This window comes from Rosa chinensis, chromosome 7 (assembly GCF_002994745.2).
Source record: "Rosa chinensis cultivar Old Blush chromosome 7, RchiOBHm-V2, whole genome shotgun sequence".
Lineage (NCBI taxonomy): Eukaryota > Viridiplantae > Streptophyta > Magnoliopsida > Rosales > Rosaceae > Rosa > Rosa chinensis.
Genome location: NC_037094.1, coordinates 18,494,535 through 18,520,049, shown reverse-complemented (window position 1 = coordinate 18,520,049; position 25,515 = coordinate 18,494,535). Strand labels below are relative to the sequence as shown.

The window sequence follows — 25,515 nt, the reverse complement described above, 5'->3', positions numbered from 1 at the left end:
CTCCACCAGCAGGAGCACTACGAAAAGCAAGAGTCACGGAGTTGTCCTGTACATTTTGTGTTTTGAATTCTAGTTTGAGTTCCGCTCCCTATATAAGGAGCTTTAGCTTCTCTTAGAATTCATTCGAAGTTTAGATCAGAAAAACTCCTCTGAAAATAAAAATAGAATAGCAGTGTGCTTCCTTTCCTGTTTAGGTGTGAAGTAGTGTGCTTTCAGTACAAGTAAGTAACTGGTCTCATTCTTATGGATAGCTAAAGAGCAAAAGCTGTTTACCTGAGAATGAGGCTCTGATTGTTTAAAGTTTTATATGTATATTTGAATAAATAAATTCAGATGGATGTTCACCCACTTCTTTAATTTATAAAATGTTTATGTCATTATCTTTACATTTCGTAATCATCTTTATCATGCATGGTTTACTATGTCAAAGTTTGAACATTCGAATGTATGCATCTCATGGAAAGCTAAAGTTCTAAAGCTTTACTGTTCAGCCAAAAGAATCAGTTTTAAAACAGAAAAATTAGGACAAGCAGCAGTGATTCCGCCCTGTGAGTAGCCGTTTAGACAGGAAGTCGTTAGGCGAAATGTGGCATGTTGAAGGCTAGTCTTGTTTTTGTTTTGAAGTTTTTTACTGCTCCTTTTTGTTGAATAGAACGGTAGAGGAATCTAAGGTCAACATAGGATACAAAAGGCATTTGTTTGTTAAAACTATCCCTGTTAGTCTTTATCTTTCATCAATAGTGAAATACCAAAGTGTTGGGCAGTTGGGAAAAATACCAAGGATTTTTGGGTATGCGGGAATTACCTCAAATTTAAATAACGAATTCCTTCGTTTTTTTCCACAGAAAAATTTAAAATTTCCAATCTGATAGTACCAAACGAGGGAATTGGCTTTTAGGAATTATGAAATCCTCACTTTCAATTAAATTTCATCATTTTTTCCCTCATCCAAACACACTACAAAGGTATTCCAATTAAGCCTATAGTAATCGAGAAGCGGGGTGGCTTTTTCATCAAGATCGGCTGCAAGCACTTGCTCAGTACTCCTCCAGAAGGATAAGTCGATCTTTAATTCCTAAAGCGGTATTCATGTGTCAGAACACTCAATATCATGTACAATCAACAAAGGGAGCCCTTCTAAGTCTTAGCATTCTCTTTCCACTCAAGCTGAATCTTTACCATATTTCTGGAGAATATTTCTAGAGAGAGAGGGTCCTCCTTCTCTCTAGAAATCTTCTCTACAGCTGCTGGTATTTTGAGAGTCCACCCCCCACCACCCACCCCCCACCACCACCATCACCACCACCACCATCCCCACCTAACCTCTTTTCACGTCCAGATCTCCCCACCTCATCACCTACAAACCCCCTCCCTCTCCTCACCTGGGTTTTCCAGCGTTGGAAAACCCCATGTTCACCACCATCTTCACTTCCTACCCATCCCACGATTTCTCCTTCTCTACAGACCTTTCTTCCTCTCAAGTCACCAAATTTCTCTCTCTAAGTTCTACCCCCAAATCTGGTCATGCTTGCTTTGGACGGGATTTTCCATGGTTGCTTCCACATCTGCTAACTTCTCCACCACTTCTAGGCAAACTTTCGCCCGTTGGCGAATTTATTGTCCCCTTTGATGAGGCTGTTCAGATTGCTTCGGCAATCCAACCCTCTAAGATAACTTGGTTTCTCTTGGGCGTTCTTGAGCCCTATGTGTGTTCCGACTGGCGGAGGAGGTGGCTTGATTTGGTTTTGCAGTGGTGGCTTCTGTTCATGGAGCGGCAGGATCTCGGCGGCGGTAGTTCGTTGCGGCAGTGTGTTTGGTGGCTGTTTGATAGGATTAGGGTTTGTAAAATTTTCTTGGGCTTTCGGCTTTTAGCTGGGTTTGCCCCATCGGCTTTACTTTATGTTCGCTGGGCCTCTGTGCCTTATTTGCTGGGCCTGTGTGCCTCTTTAGCTGGGCCTAAGTGCCTCTTTTGCTGGGGTCTTATGTACCTCTTTTGCTGGGGTCTTATGTACCTCTTGTATTTTGCTTGATCTTTGGATCTTCTAATACAAACCTTGACCAAAAAAAAAAAAAAAAGAATCTTTACCATATTCACAAAAAGAAAAAGAAAAAAAAAACTCAATCTTTACCCACTTTTGAAAGCAACACAACCTTAGAGAGCCCCATAAAATCAAACCTGCTAGTATTGTTATCACCTCTAGAGCCAAGCCTTTTTTTTTTTTTAATCGCCACCCCATTCATGATGGGGCTTGAACTCCTAACCTCCCAAATGAGAGTTTAGAGCCTTACCACCCCACCAACACACACACACTCCTTCATTTTACTATCTTTTCGTATTCCGATGAGAAAAATAGGCAAGGATGCTATTCAAATAGTCCGTATAATTGTTTATTGAAAAAGTCTGCAAATTATTTTTAATTAATTCCTAAATTAATATCTAAAATATTCATTTTTATTTGAGAATATGTGTAAAATACAGAAAAATTATAAAAATTATATTTAATAATTTGTTCATGGAGCCGATGCTAATAAGTGATAAGGGCAAACTGATCAAAGACGACAATTTTGGCAGTAGGAAGTACACAATTAACGTGTAGAGGATTACCAGTTCTTGTCAAATTTAGTGTAATTTTTTTTTTTGAGAATGAAACTTTATTGAAAATGATCAATACAGTACATAGGAATGGAACAACCATCCTTACACTATAAGACATAATCTCTAAATCAGCTTGTTTGCAGACATTCAACCAAGGAGGATAATCCTCAAACCAAGTACAGACTTCTCGATGCTTCTTTGCATGATTTGCTAGTGCATGTATAGTGCGTTAGTGCTATTACATTCTCTTAGAACTATGGGAGCGAAAGGTGCACATCAGGTTATCTTATAGCTCTTGAATCGAATGAACAATAGCTGTGCATCCGATTTCATTTCTAGATGAGTATATTCCGGCTCCAATGCTAGTTGCAACTTTTCACTTATTATGTTTTTTTTTGCAAATTAAATTATTTGGTAGAAAATTGAAATTGAAGATAGAAGATGAAAATATGTGAATATGTATGCAGCTTATTTGTACAGTCAATTATATATTGCGGTAATTTCAATTTGGCATTTCATGACATACACTCATGATGAATTTAAATGCTGAGTACACTCCGAATATCCGACTCGACCATTTAATCGAGGCACAAAAGGTTGAGCAAAAATTTGGTTAGCTACGCCGTCCGAACTCCAAAGTGAACCATTGTTTTTGTTTTGCCATATATTTGGGCCCCCGTGAAGATAATAAATATAAAAACATGAGTTAAACACGTCAGCTTGGTATTTTGCTATATATACCATACTTGGTAGACAAGTGAATGGTGTACGACGCTGCTATATTGGGTAAAGTTGATAATCCAAACCCACTCTCTCTCCCTCTCTCTCTCTCTCTCGTCTCTCTGTGTGAACCCTAAAAACCTCCTCCCCTCACCTTCAGATTCCGATTTAGTTCCTGGGGATTTAGCTTCACGCCCAAAAATATGCCAATCCTTATACATAGTCACAACCATAGCCATAGCAGATTGTTCACTTGGTTTTCTCGATACTTATTGGGTTCAATGGAGGAGAGAAGAAAAGCAGATCTCATTCTGTATTTTTATCGGTTAGATCCTTAAGGCCTTAGGGTATCTGGGTCATTATGTAGCCACAAATACCTGAAGGTTTTACTGAGACCCGAATTCAGATGGAATGGATAACAGAGATCAAGTGAAGCCAAGGAAGATGGATCTCCTCCTTCCTTCACATCCTCCGGCGCCTCCAAGTAATTATTTTTTTTTTAAATTTAATTTCTTCAGATTTTGAATATTTTTTTAGCACGGGCCTATTGATATTTTTGTATTTCTAGGTTAGCATTCGACCCGGCCCAATTTCACAGTGATTCATATCCTGGCTGACTGGGCCGAATGCCGTATTGGTATATCCTGGGCTGGGCTCGGCCTGGCCCGATTCCGATTTGTTCATAAATTTACCCTTGTTTCTTACAGTTTGTTACGAACTTCACCATTCTTCTTCCTTTAAAACCCGACGAGCGGAGGCACTCTCGGCACTCCCATTTTTATCTTACTGCTTGTAATCTTTGCATACCCTCATCTCCTATCCTCATCCATGGCCAACAACAACCCCTTTCATTCCCAACCCATACGGAGATAATCCTCCATATGTTCCAAATCAGAACTATGTTGACCCAAACGATCCGAACCCACCTGTCATACTGAATTCCAATGGTAATTTTTCCCGGGTAATTGAAAACCCTTATTACAATGCCCGATTCCGATTTGTTTATAAATTTACCCTTGTTTCTTACAGTTTTTTACTAACTTCACCATTCTTCTTCCTTTAAAACCCGACGAGCGGAGGCACTCTCGGCACTCCCATCTTTTATCTTACTGCTTGTAATCTTTGCATACCTTCATTTCCTATCCTCATCCATGGCGAACAACAATCCCCCCTTCATTCCCAACCCATACGGAGATTATCCTCCCTATGTTCCAAATCAAAACTATATCGTTGACCCAAAGATCCGAACCCACCTGTCATACTGAATCCCAATGGTAATTTTCCCCGGGTAATTGAAAACCCATATTACAATGCTAATCCCGAGCAGATTCAGCCTGCACACTTTGAGCCCCGTGAGAGAGAGAGGAGGCTCATGGGAAGGGAACCGATGAAGGGGGGCAAATCGTGTTTCGAAGCCCCTAACAAGCCCAGAAACACCCCTCGGGGAAGCGGAAAGTGCTCTGATGATGAGTGGAGGAAGCGCTCGGATCCTCGTTATAGATGAGGTGTCGAGATGCCTTGGAGGGTGGTGGTTACGGTTCTGGTGTGGCTGGGGGGCTTGTGGAGTGGCCGGGTGGTGGCGGTTTAGATCCCATGGTGGTGTCTGTTTTAATCTCTTGGTGGTGTCTTTTAATCGTTCTTAATTTCTGTTGTGTATTTTGTTGTAATGTATTGTTGGGAATGTGGGATCTATATAATAAAATTTCATGTTGGGCTTGTGGAGTGGCCGGGTGGTGGCGGTTTAGATCCCGTGGTGGTGTCTGTTTTAATCTCTTGGTGGTGTCTTTTAATCGTTCTTAATTTCTGTTGTTGTGTATTTTGTTGTAATGTATTGTTGGAAATGTGGGATCTATATAATAAAATTTCATGTTGTTGTAATTTTTTTTTGTTCATTGTTATGTTTATTCAGTACAAAATTATCACTCACGAGTCACGACCAGGTAAAAAATGATTAGAAAGTAAGATAACTACTATTGCTTTATCTTAATGCAAACCCATCTGAGCAGAAGAACTAGAAGACTCGGAAATCTCACTTGTTCCTGTATGTTGCATTACCTCTATCAATGGATACGAGGATATTAACAAAAAAAAGAATATCATAATTGTTAACTTGTGGTCTACGAAGTTGAAAACATCTATGTTCAATTGGGGAACTGGCAAGTAAGCAACACGTGAGTCACTGAGATCAGCGATAGATCAGATAAATTTTGTAGGATAGGTCTCCAATCACAATCCTGCTCCATTGCCAATTCAACACTCTCAAATCTCAAGCTGAAACTGCCATATCAAACAGTGGGTCCTTTATATACATGAGGCCTTGAGGGTAAAGCACCAACTTCATAATTTTCGCTTTAAGGCGCATACATATAACCCATATAAGAGAAGGAAACAACATACATATAACCCATATAAGAGAAGGAAACAAGCAAGCATCAAGAGGTAGAGGAGTTGAGTTGTGGGGAGGGAGGACGCGTTCTTGGCCTTAATTAGGTCATTATGATTACTACTACATTACTGCTACTTTTGTCGCCAACCGCCCTGCCAAATACGTCTTCCACAGCGACATTTAAGCATGCATTCCTTATTGTGGGATGGTCTCTCATTTCCCACTGTTCTCTTTATTGTGGATGGTCTCTTTCAGAACCCCACTACTGATTGATGGCTCTGTGCAGAGCACATGCTCTCCTAATTATTATCCCACTTTACAGTTTTGAATGGAAGTTAGATTTTTTGAAGCAATGGAAATTACCACGCGACCTCTTTTACCATCGATGGAGATTTTCTTTCCCCGTAACGTGGGCCCTCCTTGTCGCTTTAAACCGACGCTTCGTACTCCACTACTCCCTGAACAGCCCACTGTTAGTTTTTAAAAGTAGTAAACAAAATTTCACCAAAAAAATAAACAAAATTTAAAAAAAAAAGAGTAGAAACAAAAATAAAATGGTTTTTATCATAGGTGGGGTCTGAACTATGTCTGACCGGACTGAATGGTACCTGGACTTTTAAAATGATCAAATAGGTACCTGAACTTCCAAAACCACATCATTAAGGTACTTCCGTCTATATTCCGTTAATCCTCCGTTAATTGCAGGGACAAATCAGACATTTCACCCAAATTGACCACTAAAATGACTGTTATAACCTCATCTGACATTTTGTTCATTTCCCTCCTTTCTATCTTAATTTCCCTCCAAAAAATTGACTCTTCCCCAACACTATTCATGTAAAACTTTTCATCAAATTTTACCTCCAATTATTGTCTTTCGATAAATAATAATCAACATCTCAACATCAAGTTTTCTTGAATAATTTTTATTGTTCTTCAAAAATTAGCGTAACATAATGAAATACCAAATTATTCAAGTTTTACCTCCAATTATTGTCTTTCGATAATAAAATTAGCCTACCATAATGAAATACCAAAATAATTTTATTGTCTTTCGATAAATAATAATCAACATCTCAACATCAAGTTTTCTTGAATAATTTTTATTGCTCTTCAAAAATTAGCCTAACATAAAAATTATTTTGGTATTTCATTATGTTAGGCTAATTTTTGAAGAACAATAAAAATTATTTAAGAAAACTTGATGTTGAGATGTTGATTATTATTTATCCAAAGACAATAATTGGAGGTAAAATTTGATGAAAAGTTTTATTATGTTAGGCTAATTTTGGTATTTCATTATGTTAGGCTAATTTTATTATCGAAATACAATAATTGGAGGTAAAACTTGAATAATTTGGTATTTCATTATGTTAGGCTAATTTTTGAAGAACAATAAAAATTATTCAAGAAAACTTGATGTTGAGATGTTGATTATTATTTATCGAAAGACAATAATTGGAGGTAAAATTTGATGAAAAGTTTTACATGAATAGTGTTGGGGGAAGAGTCAATTTTTTTTGGAGGGAAATTAAGATAGAAATGAGGGAAATAGACAAAATGTCAGATGAGGTTATAACAGTCATTTTAGTGGTCAATTTGGGTGAAATGTCTGATTTATCTCTGCAATTAACGGAGGATTAACGGAATATAGACGGAAGTACCTTAATGATGTGGTTTTGGAAGTTCAGGTACCTATTTGATCATTTTAAAAGTCCAGGTACTATTCAGTCCGGTCAGATATAATTCAGACCCCACCTATGATAAAAACCCAAAATAAAATAAACTGCCATGAGGGATTGGCCTTCCTCTTTTGATCTACCAAAAATGCATTTCCTTGACAGCTCTGCTACAAAGCTTTCCTTGGGAAGACAATTTATTTTCAATTTTTCATGTAGATAATAGTTGATCGATCAATAAAACATTTAATTTGCTAGATTAAATTGGTCATCAATTACGGGACTAAAAGAAATAAAGATAACAGTTGATTGATCAAGAAAATATTTCAGTATAAAAATAATTTTATAGCAATAATTAAGGGACAAGATTCAAAAGATACATACTCGAAAATTAATACTTAATCGATTCATGAAGAAAACATTAAAACATTACAAATTTACATAAATGAAAATAATTTTGTAGTTGAAATGATGATACTACACAATAGAATATCACTCCAAATCAATCAACACTGTTCCCTATTATATACTCAAGCAACAATATTCAAAAGATAACTGTAAATTAATCGCAATCATATAAGTTTGAAAATAAAAGTTTCCAGCATTTTTCTAACCCATGTAACATGTAAATTGTTTTACAATACCACTTAATTTCATGGTAGTGATGGTAAAAGTTTTGAAGAGGGGTAAAAGAAAAAAAAAAACACATGATAATTGGAACATCAAGAGGTTGTCGTGTAGGTGACAAACAAAGACAATAATTGATCAACATAAAAGGAAAGGGGAATGAATGGATGATGTTGATTTTGAAATAAACTTGACATTTGAAATTTTAAATTTGAAAATCAAAGTATAATTGATGGAAGGGATTAGTTGTTGGGTAGCTAGGTAGGTACAGGAGGAGTTGGACATTGATACTCATAGTAGCACGTTGTGCATAAATTGTGTGCTTAGATGTAACCCTAACCCTAAACAATTATATGAGTATAGATGAGTATTTGCGGTGTTATGACTGGTCTCCATTATATCCATATATTATAATAAACAACTATGTTTGTTAAAAAAAGACCAACCCTCGTTTTGAGATTGAAGAGTCTAGCGTCAATCCCCTCACTGCTTGACTCAACCCTAAACATTTTTTTTTCCTCATATCTCTCCTCTGTTTTTCCCCAATTTACCCAACCTAGTACCTCTTCCCAGCCTACATCAAACTAATCGATATCTCACTATTTCAAATTTTCAATGGGGGCACATCTTCGCTTGCGTTGCTGCCTCTCTCGATCTCTACTTTATTTTTTTTTATTTTTTTATGGTTACCCGGTTGTCAAACATCTTCTTCTTGGTGGTTGTGTGGCTGTGGCGGAAGTACCATTCTTTGAGTATGGAGTATGGAGTTTGATTATGGGAGCTAGGCTGACAGCAGTCATGACACCATGCCCATACCCCAGTAGTGGGGATATAGTGTAATAATAAAGGCCGACACTCATGACGCCATTCACATGGCCGATAAAATCCATGCTTTTACTTTGACCAAAGCTATGTGATACCATGTCAAAATTAGTAATGGTGTTGGAAATAATGTAGTTTTTTTTTTTCGATGACTTGGAAATAATGTAGTTGATCTATGAACACATCAACGTCATTCGCATACAAAGTAAACATATCAGGGGTGGAGCCACGTTGGGGCACGATGGGTCCGGTGCTCCAGTAAGATTTAATATAAAATCTTTCTAGTTTGATACTATCATTGATAGCTGGTTTGCTGTAGTGGTAGAAGTCTTTTTGTATGTGGATGTGGTCTTAGGTTCGAGTATCCTATCAACATTATTAGTATCATTCTTTCTTCTTTTTTTCTTCAAACAATAATATTATTCTTTCTACTGACCATTAAAACTATTCTTTATTATGATTTAAAATTCATAGATAAATTATAGTTCCATTATGAAAAATTGTCTCAAATCTAAAAACTATAAGTTTAATTAATAAAATATGTAATTAAAAAAAAATTGTTCGTAATATTATTTTAATTTTTTATCTTTATTAAAATTTTGATTTTTTTTTTTTAACTTTAGAGTGCAAGAACTAATTTTCTTAAAATTAGGCAGATAAAACTTTGATTAAAGAAAAAAACGAAGAAATTATATCAATTTTAAAACGTCTATTGGGGGCAATAGACGTTTCGATTACAGAAATGAGAACTAATTTTTCTAAAATTACACAAATATAACTTTAATTAAAGAAAAAAAAAGGAGATTACATTAATTCATCCAAAAGACATTGAATTAAATGATTTGTGAAGGTGTGAATGTGGACCCATCATCCAAAATGTGGTCGATCTCCATTAGTGGATTTCCCTTTTGTGGATTTCTTAGGACTTAGGTTTTTTTTAAATTTTTTTTTTATGCTTTATCAACCAGTATCGTACAGGGCCCTGATGTATATAGCTTCAATCATCACCATCAAATCTGGAAATTAATGGAATAGTGGAATAGGTAATCAGTCAGAGCTGGTATACCCGGGTTATAAATGAGTTTTTATCCAAAAAATAAAATTAACACGATATGATTCAAACTTTAAAATTTTGCAGTTACTAATTAGACAATCAGAAAACTTGAATGATAAATTTTCCATGAACAAAAATGATAATGAAACTAAAAATAAAAAATAAAAATTGGGGGTAGTCTCAAAAGAGGTGCTTGCGATTTAAAATGAAGCGTGCGAGCTTGAAAAAAAGGCGCGCCAACTTGAATAAGAGGTGCGCGAAAAAGACTAACCAGCCGCATTCCACTATATATGAAAGAATAACAACAAAGAAAACCGAGAAGAAGAAAAATGGTTCCAAGCATTTACAAAGTAACAGTAGTTCTAAACCTATGAAAAACAATATTGCCGCAAAGAGTAATGCTCCATTGAGCTTGAAACTCTAAACACACGCACATATAGTATGCAGAAAAGAAAAACACACGTATATTTGGTTGTAAGTGAAAACCTAAAATGAAGTGTGAGAAGTAGATAAACTTAAGCTTATTAGAACGAAGTCATAGCTAGCTAGCTATGTGCTCTATCTATCAACATTTTGCAATTGAAGTACGTCAAATTATTCCTTCTTGTATAACCAACATAGGAATGACCGTGTAAAAATAATAATAATAATAATAATAATAATAAAAGTAAAGAAAGCAAAAAAAGAAAATCTCTGGCACATGTAGAACCTCTAAACTAAAAGTACGAGTGATTTTCCTTTTCTGAACTTGTTTTAGGGATAAAAGTGAAACTGCAATTTTCAAGGAACTTAATTGGTATAGATTGAAAAAAACTGAAAGGGAGTTTATGTTTCCACTTCGTAATCACAGTTAACACAAGTACAAAAGCGCCATATATGCAAAGCACAAGCAAGATGGCCAAACAAAATGAAAAAAGCACAAGCAAGACGGACACACATGTGCATATATATATTTAGCCGAAGTATGCAGAGTAGGTTCCGAGTTACCAACCTTGGTTGTTTGACTGCAATGATAAAGTCATAAAGTTAGCCGAAGTATGCAGGGTAGGGTCCGAGTTACCAGCCTTGGTTGTTTGACTGCAATGATAAAGCTTTCCTTGGGAAGACAATTTATTTTCATTTTTCAATTTTTCATGTAGATGTAGAGTTTGCTGGGAAGCACATGATTTCTGGACTTGTTATTTTCAAGGGAAAAATTTGGTAAGTGGACCTGAACTATGGATCACTACGAATTTCAGTACATAAATTTCCAAAACATAATTTTTGGTACATGAGGTTTAAAAACTGACTAGTTAGCATACACGACGTCAATGACGCCGTTAGTTTAGTGCCAGATGGCCGTATTTGAAGGGGTAAAATGGTCTGTACGGCCTTTTCCCTCCAACCTACAACCTACACTCCTTGCATATATTTTTCCCGCCATAATTCTGATAAAGTCTGCAACTAACCATACTCTTGTTTAAAAATGGACTATTAGTAGTGGTGAAAATGAAAAAAAAATGGCAATGATAGGAATGAAATTACTTAGTTAATGGTTCAACTGTGCATGACATAGAAATTCCAAATAATGGAAAGCAATTGTTCATACTGCCCCCTACTACAGATTTTCCAAAAACTACCTGTTACACAAAAGCTGATGACATTTGTCCTATAACAAAAGAAAACAAATGCCACATTAACAGGTGGTGTTTCTTGCCATAACTACCAAGCTTGGTTCCTAAAACACAGAATTCAGGGTTTCCACAAAACCCTCTGCAGTTTCGGTTTTTGAGGTTGAACAGATGCAGCAGCAAGTCTGGGTGACTTTCTTGGCTTAATTCTCCTTGCAGGCAATTTGTACCTCTTCCTTGACCCTCCAGCACTTGCTGATGATGTCTCATTCACTGGTTCAGCCTAGGAAATGATGAAATAGATAGTTGAATAGCAATGGTTCGTTCAATCAGCCAAAATATCAACCAAATTAACACAGAAACAACATTTGAACCAATTAACCACGATATCAAAACAACTTATGCAGCAAATCTAAATAAAGAGACATGCTTTAAATTCTTAATCCAGAACAGAAATTCCCATAAAGGACCAAGCACTAGTTCACAACAAACTCAAAAAAAAGCATAGCAAATTAGACATGGTTCCTAATCCAAAAAAAAACCCAATGTACTATAACATCAAAACCGTTGCGGCGGCGAAAAACTGGCAACCATTTCCTAGTACCTCCTGGGGCCGTACCCGATCGGCGCAGTCTGGAGATCAGAGGGATCCACCTTCTTGACTCCGGGAATATCCGCCATGCCGAGAGCAGTGAGCATGTCGAGGGTCACCTTGTCGACGGCGATCTCTTCGGTCTTCATGGCGGACTCGTCGGGGACAAAGTCCATGCGGCGCTCTCGCTCCTCCTCCTGGAGCTTGAGGGAGATGACGCGGACGGGGCCCTTCTGGATGCGCTTCATGAGATGGGTCCAAAATCCGGCGATCTTGTTGCGGAGGCGCTTCGACGGGATTTTTACAGATCCTCCAGGACCTTCTTGTTGGTGTGGAAGTCGAGGGTCATGCGCGAGTAGTACCGCTCGATCACCTGCCAGGAGGACTTCTTCACGGTCTTGGTGCGGACGAGTCCCATGGCGGAGGAGCTGCGGTGGAGCTCTGTGTGTGTGCGCGTGAGGTAGGGTTTGAGAGGAGAGAGACGGTTGTGTGTGTGTGGCTGTCAAAGGGATAAAAGAGAGAGAGAAACGAGTTGACTGTGGTCTGTGGTGGACTACATGTCCTTATATACGACAGCTGACCAAGTCGAAGGGATAAGGGTTTCAAACTAAAAAACCAATTTTGCCCTTCATTATGTGCGTAATGGCACGACGTCTGACGGAGTCATTGACGACGTGTACGTATATTGGGTCGGGCTTCATATTTGATGTACCAAAGTTTATGTTTCAGAAATTTATGTATTGAAATTCGTAGTGGGCCTTACTTCGGGTACTGTTCATGATTTTTTCCCTTATTTTCAACACAGAATTTCTAGACTTGTTATTTTCAACACAGAAAGCACATGATTTCTGGACTTGATATCAATTCTCCCAAGGTAACAGACCAACCATGCATCAAACCCTTTTCCGGACACTTCAAGTCTTCAACCATATAACTATGAATGGATTATGCATAAACTTTCATATATTTGCATGTGCATGGTATCACACTATCACAGTTGGTTAGGTCTCTGATTTATTTTCTTTTTGGGTTTTTTATCGTCATCAGAAAGTCTTAAAGGTAAATGTGGTATTGCTTTATTAGAATTGAATGAAGATTTCGACTTCATTTAGATAAAAGTTCATTGCAACTAAATCACCAAAACATTATGTGCAGAATTTTTAATCGTTAATTTTTTTAATCTCCGAATCATCCTGAATATAATACAATTAAGCTTAATTTGAGAAACTTAGTTGGTTCGATCAATTCCCATTCATCAAAATGTTGAGAAAAGGACACCAAATTTCACATTAATTTCCAAAGTGTTATTATCCACTCTGATATGAATGCCAATACCACTTGCAATCTCAAAGAGTGTAAGCTTTTCCCACAATTTCCAATCCAAGTTCCGAAAATGCACCAACTTTTTTTTGGCCGGAAGAACCCAATAATGTTCATAGAACTCATGGCCATGTGGTTCTGTACTTCTGTTTGGTCAGTTTTCAATCCAAAGTCAGTAAGAGGACCACCATACTTTCCTTGCCTTAATTTGCCAGCACCAATTTGTATACAATCAATGCTTGTGTAAATTGATTATATGGGGATTTTAATGAGGTGATAAAGATATGGGGACCTCTGAAGATGTGGGTTCTTGTGAAGAAAATGGCTCCGGTTTCAATTAGCCAATAGTACCGTAAACCCTATATATATAGACACACACACGCGCGCGCGCGGAGCCGTTCGAGAGCGGACGTCCGCAACTCAGAAAAAGTGTGAACGTCGCTCCTCCGGCCTCGATCAAGAGTCGATGGCGCGACGTGGCTTGCCGAATGGACTCCAGGGGTCTGCGAAGCCCGTCTGCGGTCGGGTGGAGTCGTCTGCGACCGTTCTGCAGGGCTGCACAGAACCTGCAGTTGCAGGTGAGGTAGCTTCCTAGAAACTAGCAACCCCAACCTCCTCCGACCTCAATCGTTGCCCAGAAGAGTGAAGGAATGGATGGATTTCAAAACTTTTTAATTAGTGCGGAATTAGTTTAACCATTAAACTACTAACTAAACATAAAATCCATTCCTTTAACCCATGATCTTGGCTTATTGTGATATGTATATAAACATAGCATGCATAGTAAGGAAGAACAAAGAGGGAGTTTATGTTCTACTCACCCTTGGAGCGTGATCTCAATCCGATCCAAGTGAACCACCAAAGTTCCTCTCCTTGATCTCTCCTTGTGTGTGTTTCCTCCACCTTGAAGCACCTTGGATTAAGAACTCCTTCTTGTACTCCTTCTTGTGCTTGTAATCTTCTCTTTGATGTAACAAGTAAAGCCACAAAAGGATATGGCCTCTAAGGATCTTCACCAAGTGAATCAAGAGATGAAGAAAGATGAAAGAAAAGAAGAAATTATGCAAGTGTTCTTCTTTCCTTTAATTTTGTAATGGACCAAGAAAGAACTCTTTCTCTCTCTCTCTCTCAAATCTGAAAATAATAGTGTGGAGACACACTTATTCTCTTTGTCCATGCTTTCACTTTTATATAATAGGAAATAACTCCAATTACTAAAAGAAAATATTGACTTTCATAAAGCCAATATTTTTGGCTGGTCCGTACTTGTTATTGGGCACTAAAAATGTGTCTTGGGCTTTCATTTAAATCTCATTTAGTGAAGCCCAAGTCCACACCAAAAACCCGACAATCGTTTAGGCCCAATAGGTTCGGTTTTACCCGAAAATCCTAATTATGTCCAAATAATAAATCTAATTAATTATTTGGTCATAACCAACTCTTGTTTAATCTTCTTCATATACAATCTCAATGATCCACTTATATGGTGTGCGATCTCTTAGGTTCTAATTAACAAGGCCGTGAAGTTTATAGAAGCCATTCTATTTTGTTTACGAATCAAAAACTCCATTTTTGATTCTCCCTTGTTATTAGGATTATAAATGTTTATTAATCCTCGGGGACTTCACAAGTCATGAGTGACGTCTTGCAACATATCATGACTACCCTAGTTAATGTAGAATGACAAAGAACCTATTCAATTGGAATTACAATACAATACGGTCCTTCTCTAACACTATGTTCTAAATCACATCATCGGGGTATGGAATTGATATGTCAATCCCCTAATGTGATTTTCATTCTTATGTGATTCTTAGAATGTGATTAGAAACTCCTTTTTAATCTCATTCAATGCTTTGGCCAAAGACTTATTGAATCACATTTTTGAACATACACCTTATTTACTTAAGGATAGAGATTCCTTATTGTACACTCACATGTCTCCATGACCGAATTGATTATACCAATGAATGCATCTATTATATCCATTAAGGGACACAATATTATTGCATCATCAAGAAATAATCAATTCACTCATAAGACAACTATGGTGTCTCAGGTCAAAGGACTAATTTGTATTATTGCAATTTAGAGTTCAAGTTTGACATGTAAGTAAGACTCCATACAAGAACTCTAATGATCGCGTTCAGTGTACTCTTTAAATTAAGAGCACCCACATACTTGTATTAGTGTCTCCACACAAATGACAAGAGACATATCATCCTCCATTTTGAGCATACATAGTATGTGCTAGTCTTTCCGGATTATCAATGTCCAAGTGATAATCCTATGACTAGGAACCTTTTAGGATAAGAGTGTGAAAGAGTAAAGGTCTCACACATCTAACTCTTTAGATTACTTTCTCTTTAACTCATATTCCTTGGACCTTGTTCAATCAAATATCAAATATAAGCAATGAACAATAAACTTGCCCTTTTAATTAATAATAATTACAATAATAATTACATCAAAATGATTGTTTTAGGACACAATTCCTTCAAAGAGGTCTAGGACGCCTCAGGCCTCCCTCCATCCAGCCCCACGCCGCTGTCGCCGCCTGAAACCTACTGATGCGTCGACGTCCACACTTTAGCGAAAGTGCGGATGTCCGCCTGTGATCGGGCCTATATATATATATATATATATATATATAGTACCACAATGGAAGATACTCTTATGTGTCGGAGTTTGTTGGATGCTGTAATTGGTTTGGGACTTAAGTAGCTGGAGCTTGATAAGGAAAAATTGAGATTAATGTGAATGATTGGGTTTTGTAAAGATGAAAGTTTAAGGAACAATTTGATTACGATGAAAACTCACTATTGCACTAGTTAACAGATATAATGGCCTTTGATTAGTAGTCCGGATTTCGCATTGAGTCCGTATCAAGTATTTGAATAACAGCACTTAGTGCATAATTTATAATTTATAAGCCTCTTCCTCCAGTCCAACCCAAGATAATTATCAATTCCGTAGAACCATGATCTAAAGTACGACTGACACTTTACAAACCTTAATAAAGCACAAATAACCCAAGTAGGTCAATTTCTTAGGTCAGACCCGCTCGACGCGCTAAGTAATGAAGGAGGGTACCCTCCTTGGCAGCCCCTAGTTTAGGCCTAGGTTTAGAGCCCAGCATCCCAAGTTTGAGCCCAGGCCTAAAATCCCAAGCTAACCAGACAGTCCCTAGCCCTCAGTAGCCAAGCTGCCGCTAATGCTGTCCTTTTCGGCGGTCGACCGCAACTAAGCCTGACCATGATGGACTCAATCCAACAAACAAACACCGTCTCCAAGCACTTGCACAGCCTGACAACGACTGAACTGAGCTTGAAACTTTGATCAGAGAACACCGAAGAGCATAGAGCACTATCGCAGCCTGTTCCAAGCCCAAACAAAAACCAGAGATAGAGATCCGATCACCTCAAACGCCACGCCTGACGCTGATCGTCAAGCACCCGGATCAGATTCCACCCACCACCGAACACGCCTTTCCCAAAAGAAAAACCAGAGCAGAAGCAGATCTATTCCTTTGCGAAATCCTCCCGACGCTGGCGTCGCTAAGCACAACGGATCCGGCCGAAATGCGGCGCCGCTGCTAGACTCGAAACCCTAGGTTTCGCTCTCTCTAGTTGGATTTGTGTTTATTTACTACTTAACAACCAGTTTAAAATAACAATTAACCTATCCTTATTCAAACATAAAAACCTCTATATATAAAGTTAAATAAAATCGGATACAAAGTAGAAACATCTAAGGAATTGAAAAGGGTAAGTAACGATACTCTAAAGATGCATTTTGTTTTTCTCAAAGCAACCATGAATATCCAAAATTATTGGGTAGAATGAGCAAATACATGAGGGTAAAAACACCGTTTACATGTCAATCACATCAGTTTGAGCCAAAATAGCTAACCACTAAGGAGAATTATCACTCCATGTATGCGTCTAGCAGCGTCTCTAGCAAGTTCATAGTCCCATTTTATAATTATCAGAACTAGCTACTTCGCAAATGGTCAGAATAATTATCAGAATATTACTGTAACCGAAAAGCTAGGACACTCTAGGACTTAATTTTGGAACGTACGTATGACCTTTAGTCACAAACCCTATGCTATGATGCAGGCTCAGCTAAGAAATATGTAACATGGTCAATTGGAGTTGGATTCGAGCCAACTTGGGAGTGGCGTAAAACTTTCATACGAACTCCAACACGAGTGGGTCTGGTTTCATTTGAAACCTGAGAATGTGTGTAGAAAGTATTAACAAAGAAATTTACTAAACAAATAGAAGGCACATCCTCTGGCCATAATACTCGCCCCATCCTCTCAGGCTAGTGAGGCTACAAAATTTGTAATTGCATGAGCTGCCTTACTGTTATTTCGCGACGTATGCTTGACCATAGAGATCTGGAGACCAGATCTGTTAACAGCAAGGTTTTAAGTTTCTCCGAAACTGCCGAAATTTCCGTCGAAATTTCCGTAAATTTGAAGTACCGAAACGAAATTCATATGCTATATCATTTCCGTCAGGAGTTTTCTGAAATTTACCCAAATTTTCCGTACATTTCCGCGAAATTCTAAATTTCCGAAATATCTACACACACAAAATATATTTAAATATTCAAACCGAAATTTTGTCCGAAATTTCTCTGAAATTTCTGTTAAATTCGTATTTCACAGTTTTCGACTTTTCGCTGACAAAATATGAAATTTTGATTTTTTTTTTTTTCAATCCTCCTTCATAACACAGAAACTCTCTTTCTATCATGTGTATCATCCACCATATAATTATTAATTAAGAAGGTATGTTGAAGGCTTTACTGTTCTTTTTAGTTTTTACTAGTATTTTCTTAGTGCGTGGCTTTTTGACCACCATGACCATAATGATGTCTTTTAACTTTTTCGTAGGCTTGGAGTTCAGTTTTCTCACAACACACTTTGAATTTTTCTAATTATTAGTGAAAAAGGCGTGATGGCCAAGCGTCCCACTGGGTTCCAGCCATAAAAAAAAAAGTAAATCACATTCACATTATCAATATACATAACATTTATAATTACATATAGAATTATAGATAGTGTTTAGCAACTTACTACAGTTTTAGTTAATTACTCGTCGTCTCGTCCATATTAAATATCACAACTCTATTATTTATGTATAATTTTAGAGAGTTTACATTGTAAATAGGTTTATTATAGGTTAGTTTAGTTTATGTAAAATTTTCATTCATAAATATCATTTTATACATGCAATTAATGTGATTTCTTTATTTTTAACCGAAATTTCCACCGAAATCGAAACTTTCTCCGAAATTTCTTTAAATTTAAAGTACCGAAATCTAAACCGAAACCGAAATTTGAAACCTTGGTTAACAGAGTCTGAAACTCTGAATCTCTTCCACTATAATACGTACCTTACCGCCGCAGAGCATTTCTCTTTCTGATAAATAAGCTGCACTGCACGGCTGCACCCAGACAATCAGTCTCCACCTCAACACCACCTAAACTTCCCTCTACCATCTCCAACCCAACTTTAATAGCTAACTGAAACAGGAACTGGAAAGACTCTTGAAACTGGAAAGACTCTTCTTTCCCGGCAGCCAACACAATAGCTCCCATTTCACTTCGTACAACAAAGCCTAATCCATATCGACCCGAGCAATCCGAGGCTGCACCATCACAATTTAATTTCAGCCCACCTACCACCCCCACCCACTCCACTTTCTATGTTTCCCCTAGCATAGTAGCATGCACACTTTCCCTCCCATTCACATTCAAACCCACCCCATGCAATTCCAACCCCACCCATGCACGTTCAAACCATTCATATCTTGACCATGCACATTCAGTCTAGGCACATTTTGACCGTGCATATTCTGCCCCTGCAAGTCTTGATTATCATACACGTTCATCCTCCCATGCACAAATTCCCTCTCATTCACATTCTGCCTATCCAAAGTTGCACGCCCTTCCGCCAATTGCCAGACACCATTCTCAAACACTATCTCAGAAGACAAAGTAGGTCCTTTATGAAATAACGAATTACGTTCATGTCAATTCCACCACAGTAAGTGTGAACGTAATTCGTTATTTCATAAAGGACCTGCTTTGTCTTCTGAGATGGTAACTGTGGTGGAATTTGTTAAATAACCATATATATACTCACAACATATGCACACAATTATAAAAGGGATTAAGGCTTACCTTCAGCAATCACTGGCGTGGATTCCATCTTATGCTGCAAACACGAACACTGAATATGGCCTTCTGTTACTTACCAACTTGCTTCTCAATGGACAGAACAATATGCAAAACGTCCGTAGTAATCAGGGACCAATTCATCTGTATATATAGGTGACTTAAACCTCAAGAAGCTTCCCATTAAAGCTATCCATATCGGTTTAGGTTTCCTAGTTAGATTCCTAAAGTAACACTTCATTGTAGTCTTTCTTGCAGACTAAGAATAAGATTACTTACCTTAATGAATAGATACACTGCTTCATTAAGTTACAAGTATTGATTTACAGTTTGTATCCATGTTAAACTAGGATTGACATTAAGCTAATCATCAATTACTTAATGATGATATGTGTTATGTCCATATTTGATCTTACAATCTCCCCCTTGGACTCACACATATCATGCTCGATGATTTGCACCAGAGAACATCAAAACCTACTTAACTTACTAAAGTGCGCGCCAGATAACAAACTCAAATCGAAAATCCATTCCAACATGGTCAGATCACAGTTACTTATGCAGAGCAAGAAACAGTATACATTTTAACAAAAATGCAGAGTTTCAAAACCACAAACATAAGCTCCTGCAATCCACATATGTCAAACCAGAAGTGATACAATATATGTTAATGTGTATCAACAAGTAAACATATATTAGGTCCTACTTTATGTTTCTAAAACCAGAAACTCAAGCAAATTTACTGAACACTGATGGCTTAAAATTATTGCTTGAACCTCAACATCATGCTATACATGATTTAAGCCATCTGATAGCAAGTATGATATTCAAAACAAGATGATAATTTCCAAAACAAAATAATAAAGCTGCAGCAAAATCATAACTGGAAATACCTCAAAATTTTATTGATAATCAAAACTATCATTACAAATAAGTTGTGATAAACAAACAATAAAAGATCACAACTAAAATACAAGAACTCAAGAACCTTAAAATTTTAAATTGCTCCAACTGCACTAACTCTCTACTGAACCTAAGCATCTAGATTAGCTAAAACTCCAATGCTTGTTGTATGCTTCTGGAATGCTGCTACTGACAAGGCCTTGGTGAAGGGATCTGCTAGCTGTGAATTTGTGTCAATACTCAAAACAGCTATTTCACCATGCTTTACTCTTTCTCTAACACTGTAATACTTTAGATCAATGTGTTTAGAATTATTTGACCTTTTACTGTTCTTGCTAAAGAAAACTGCAGCCTCATTGTCACAATAAATCACAAGTGTTCCAGTCACAATGTGACTCAATACTTTGGTCTGCATGAGAAAATTCCTAATCCAAAGTCCTTCACACACAGTTTCATATACTGCAATAAATTCAGCTTGCATAGTAAAAGTTGAAACAAGTGTTTGTTTTATGGTTTTCCAAGCAATAGCACCTCCTGCAAGCATGAACACATATCCACAAGTCGATTTCTTGGAGTCTGGATAATTCCCTGCAAAATCCGAGTCTGAGAATCCAATGAGTTTCAGATCCTCCACTTGCCTATAAACTAGCATGTGGCTTTTAGTTCTCTGCAGGTATCTCAACACTTTCTTCCCAGCTACCCAATGCTCATGGTCTGGATTGGATTGAAATCTTGACAAAATCCCTACTGCAAAAGACAAGTCTGGCCTAGTGCAGACTTGTGCATACATGAGACTTCCTACAAGTCTGGCATAAGGCTTTGACTCCATATTTTCCTTTTCAACATCACTATTGGGACTTTGCTTCTTAGTTAACTTATCTCCTTTGGACATGGGAACTTCTCCAGCTGCACACTTCTCCATACCAAACCTCTTTAAAACTTTGGTAATATAATTCTGTTGAGACAAACCAAGTAGTCTCAGTGCCCTATCTCTTTTAATCTTAATACCTAGTACATAGGATGCTTCTCCTAAGTCTTTCATGTCAAAATTACTTGACAGAAAACTCTTGGTATCTTTAAGCAATTTAATGTTACTGCTAGCCAAAAGTATATCATCCACATAGAGTACCAGAAAAATAAAATTGTTCCCAACTGTCTTCAAATAAACACATTCATCAACAAGATTTTCTGTAAATCCAAAAGTAGAAATCACAGAATCAAATTTCTTGTACCACTGTCTAGAAGCTTGTTGTAGGCCATAAATTGATTTTCTTAACTTGCATACTAAGTTTTCACTTCCAGCTTGCACAAAACCTTCTGGCTGCCTCATATAAATCACTTCATCTAGTTCACCATTCAAGAAAGCTGTTTTAACATTCATCTGGTGCAGCTCCATATCAAAATGAGCCACTAAAGCCATGATTATCCTAAACGAGTCTTTTGTAGAAACTGGAGAAAAAGTCTCAGTAAAATCAATGCCCTCCTTCTGTGTAAAACCTTTGGCAACTAATCTTGCTTTATGTCTCTCTACATTGCCATTTGCATCTCTTTTGGTTTTGAAAACCCATTTACAACCTATAGGCTTCTGGTTGGGGTCAGGTTCAACTAATTCCCAAACTGCATTTTGACTCATGGAATTAATTTCTGCTTCCATTGCTAGCTGCCATTGATGAGATTCACTACTTTCAATGGCCTGATTAAATGTAGTTGGATCATTGTCCTCTGCACAATCCATTTCAATTTCTGCTTCTTGTAGATAAACAATGTAGTCACTCTCTCCCCCCCCCCATAAGTTGGTTTTCTTGCTCTCTGTGATCTTCTAGGTTGAGCCACTGGATGATTTTGAGGTTCAGTGACTTGACCAGTTACGTGGTCAGTTACTTGGTCAGTGACATGGGCAGTTACATGGTCAGTGACATGGGCAGTAACTTGACCAGGTACAGTTACTTGGGTAGTTACATGGTCAGTGACATGGGCAGTGACATGAGCAGTGACTTGATCAGGTACAGTTACATGGTCAGTGACTTGGTCAGTTACTTGGCCAGTTACTCGACCAGGGACAGTTACTTGGTCAGTGACATGGTCAGTCACTTGACCAGTTACTCGACCAGGGACAGTTACTTGGTCAGTGACATAGTCAGTTACGTGACCAGTGACATGATCAGTTACATCTTGTTCTAAAGGCAATGCTACACTTAAATTCTCATCTGACACAATTTCCTCAAAAACTGAGGTTAAATCCTCAAGATTTGTATTGTGAACTTTTTCACTTAGAAACTTTACTTGATGTGTTTCAAAAATTCTAGGTGAATGATGAGCAGAATATAATTTATAGCCTTTAGATTTATCTGGATAACCTATAAAATAGCAACTAACAGTTTTGGGGTCAAGTTTATTCAAGTTTGGATTATAAATCCTAGCTTCTGCATGACATCCCTAAACATGACAGTGATGAAGACTAGGTTTCCTGCCACACCAAAGCTCAAAAGCAGTATTTTCTATGGCTTTGCTAGGTGTCCTGTTGCAAATATAATTTGCAGTTTTTAAAGCCTCACCCCACAGAAATTTAGGCAAACCAGTTGTACACATCATACATCTAACCATGTTCAAAAGAGTCCGATTCTTTCTCTCTGCAACACCATTCTGTTGTGGATTATAGGGTGTTGTGTATTGAGCTTTAATTCCATTGTCTTGCAAAAACAAGGCAAGTGGACCCTTTTGTTGGCCGGATTCAGTGTACTTTCCATAGAACTCTCCCCCTCTATCTGACCTTACTGTTTTGATTTTCTTTTCTAGTTGATTTTCTACCTCAGACTTAAAGATTTGAAAGGCTTTCAATGCTTGTGCCTTTTCTGAAAGTAGATAAATATAACTGTATCTAGAAAAGTCATCAATGAATGTGATAAAATACACATTCCCACAGATAGTTTGATGCCTAAATGGTCCACATATATCAGTGTGTATGAGTTCTAATAAATTTTGGCTTCTATGTGCAGTTTTCTTTCTTGTGTTGGTTATTTTTCCCTTAAAACATTCCACACAATCAGTTAGATCAGAAAAATCAAGTTCATTTAGGATTTTGTTTTTCACCAATATTTTCAGTCTCTCTTTTGAAACATGGCCGAGTCTTCTATGCCATAAAAATGCAGACTTTTCATTTAATTTGGTTCTTTTAACACCTGTTAAAGTGCTAGTACTGTTTGTGTTATCTTCAACAAGTAAAATTTCTTGTTGAGCCATTGAACAACTTAACTGTAAATAATCATTCGAGATAACACCAGAACCAATTTGAACAGAATTTTTAGAAATAAGAATTCCATTACTATCAATAACAAGTCTACAACCAGATTTTACTAAAAGAGAAACTGAAACCAAATTCCTTCTCATGGAAGGTACATAAAAAACATTGTCCAAAACTAATAATTTTCCTAATCCTAGATCAAGCTTTAAGGTTCCAATAGCCTTGACTGCCACTCTCATGCCATTGCCTACACACAGGTTCACTTCATCACTTTTTGGGATTCTGCTCCTTATGAATCCCTGCAAAGAATTAGTAATATGAATAGGTGAGCCTGAATCTATCCACCAAGACTGTGGTTCAACATTTATAAGATTAATTTCTAAAGAAAAAACTGTATTAGAAAAAATCTTACCCTTTCTGGCTAACCAATTTTTATAGCCAGTGCAGTCCTTTTTCATGTGTCCTACTCTTTTGCAAAAGTAGCACTTGAACCTAAATGGCCTGTTTTCCTTGGCCACTGCAGTTGTTGAACTCTTAGTTATGGCTTTGGTAGGCTTGAGCTTATTCTGGGGCTTTTTCTTCTTAGGCTTCTCTATGAGATTTATGGCTGTAGCAGGTTCTTTTTCTTCCTTGATCCTAGCTTCCTCATCAACACAGATGGATATAAGTTCATCTAAAGTCCAGTTTTCCTTTTGAGAGTTGTAACTGGTCCTAAGATGACTAAAACTGTTAGGCAAGGAATGAAGTGCATAATGCACTACCTGCTCATCCCTAACCCCAATCAAGAGCTCCCTGAGTCTGCCATTTATATTGATCATCTTCATAATATGTTCTCTAACTCCCCCTGAACCCATGTACTTCAAATCATGAAACTCCTTGGTTAGTCTAGCTGCTTCTGCCTTTTCACTTTCTTTAAACTTAGCACGTATGAGTTCCAGAAAATCTGATGCTAGCTCAGGTTCTTCTATACTTCCCCTGACAGTCTTCGACATAGAGGTACGAATGAGGTTCTTAGCCATTCTATTGGATCTATGCCACTTCTTGTAAAGGTCTGTTTCTTTCTTGGTGCTCTTTTCATTCAACTCTATAGGCTTATCCTCAGTAAAGCAATAGTCTATATTCTCATGCATTCCCATATAGTTCTCTACAGAATCTAGCCAAGCTCTATAGTTGGTTCCAGTTAACATCAAGACACTGTTCAAGTTCATGTAGGAGTTACCTAAGGAGCAAAACAAAAATTCATGTGAGTTCTTAATTTGTAAAGAAAATAATATTAAGTTTTCTGCGTTTTATTTAGCTTTAAGCAACCAAAACAAGAACATACAGAAAACCTAAACAATCCATACTTGCATTCATATCAGTCCATAACCAAAAACAATGTTAAGCAACACTTTTGAGCAGAAGCATAACATCCTGGAGTTCTTTATCAATATACCATATTCAATGAAAACAAGTTATCCAAAGAAATTTATCCACATCTTTAGACAGAAGAAAAATTTCTAAGTATCCGTATTTATTTTCATCAAGCATGCATATTGCTGTTTTGTATTCTAAAACTATACTTGACCACTTCTTTGGAAGATAAAACTGAAGTATAGTTTTAAAACACAAAACACAATTTCAGTTTTGTCACTCGATCAGGTACTTGATTAGTTACCTGACCAGTTACATGGTCAGTGACCTGTCCAGTTATATGGTCAGTGACCTGTCCAGTTACATGGTCAGTTACCTGACCAGTTACATGGTCAGTTACCTGATCATTGTTTTCTGCC

At 37.4% G+C, this 25,515-nt stretch overlaps 1 long non-coding RNA gene and 1 pseudogene across 1 annotated transcript; one reads left to right on the top strand and one right to left on the bottom strand.

Annotated features, from left to right (window-relative positions):
* Positions 1–3,367: 3,367 nt before the first annotated feature.
* LOC112176734 lies at positions 3,368–5,194 on the top strand. The gene is made up of 2 exons (XR_002927079.2): positions 3,368–3,800; positions 3,885–5,194. It is a non-coding gene; the product is annotated as an uncharacterized LOC112176734 (long non-coding RNA).
* A 6,196-nt stretch (positions 5,195–11,390) lies between these two features.
* Positions 11,391–14,136, bottom strand: LOC121050782 (annotated as a pseudogene).
* Between the last annotated feature and the right edge of the window lie 11,379 nt (positions 14,137–25,515).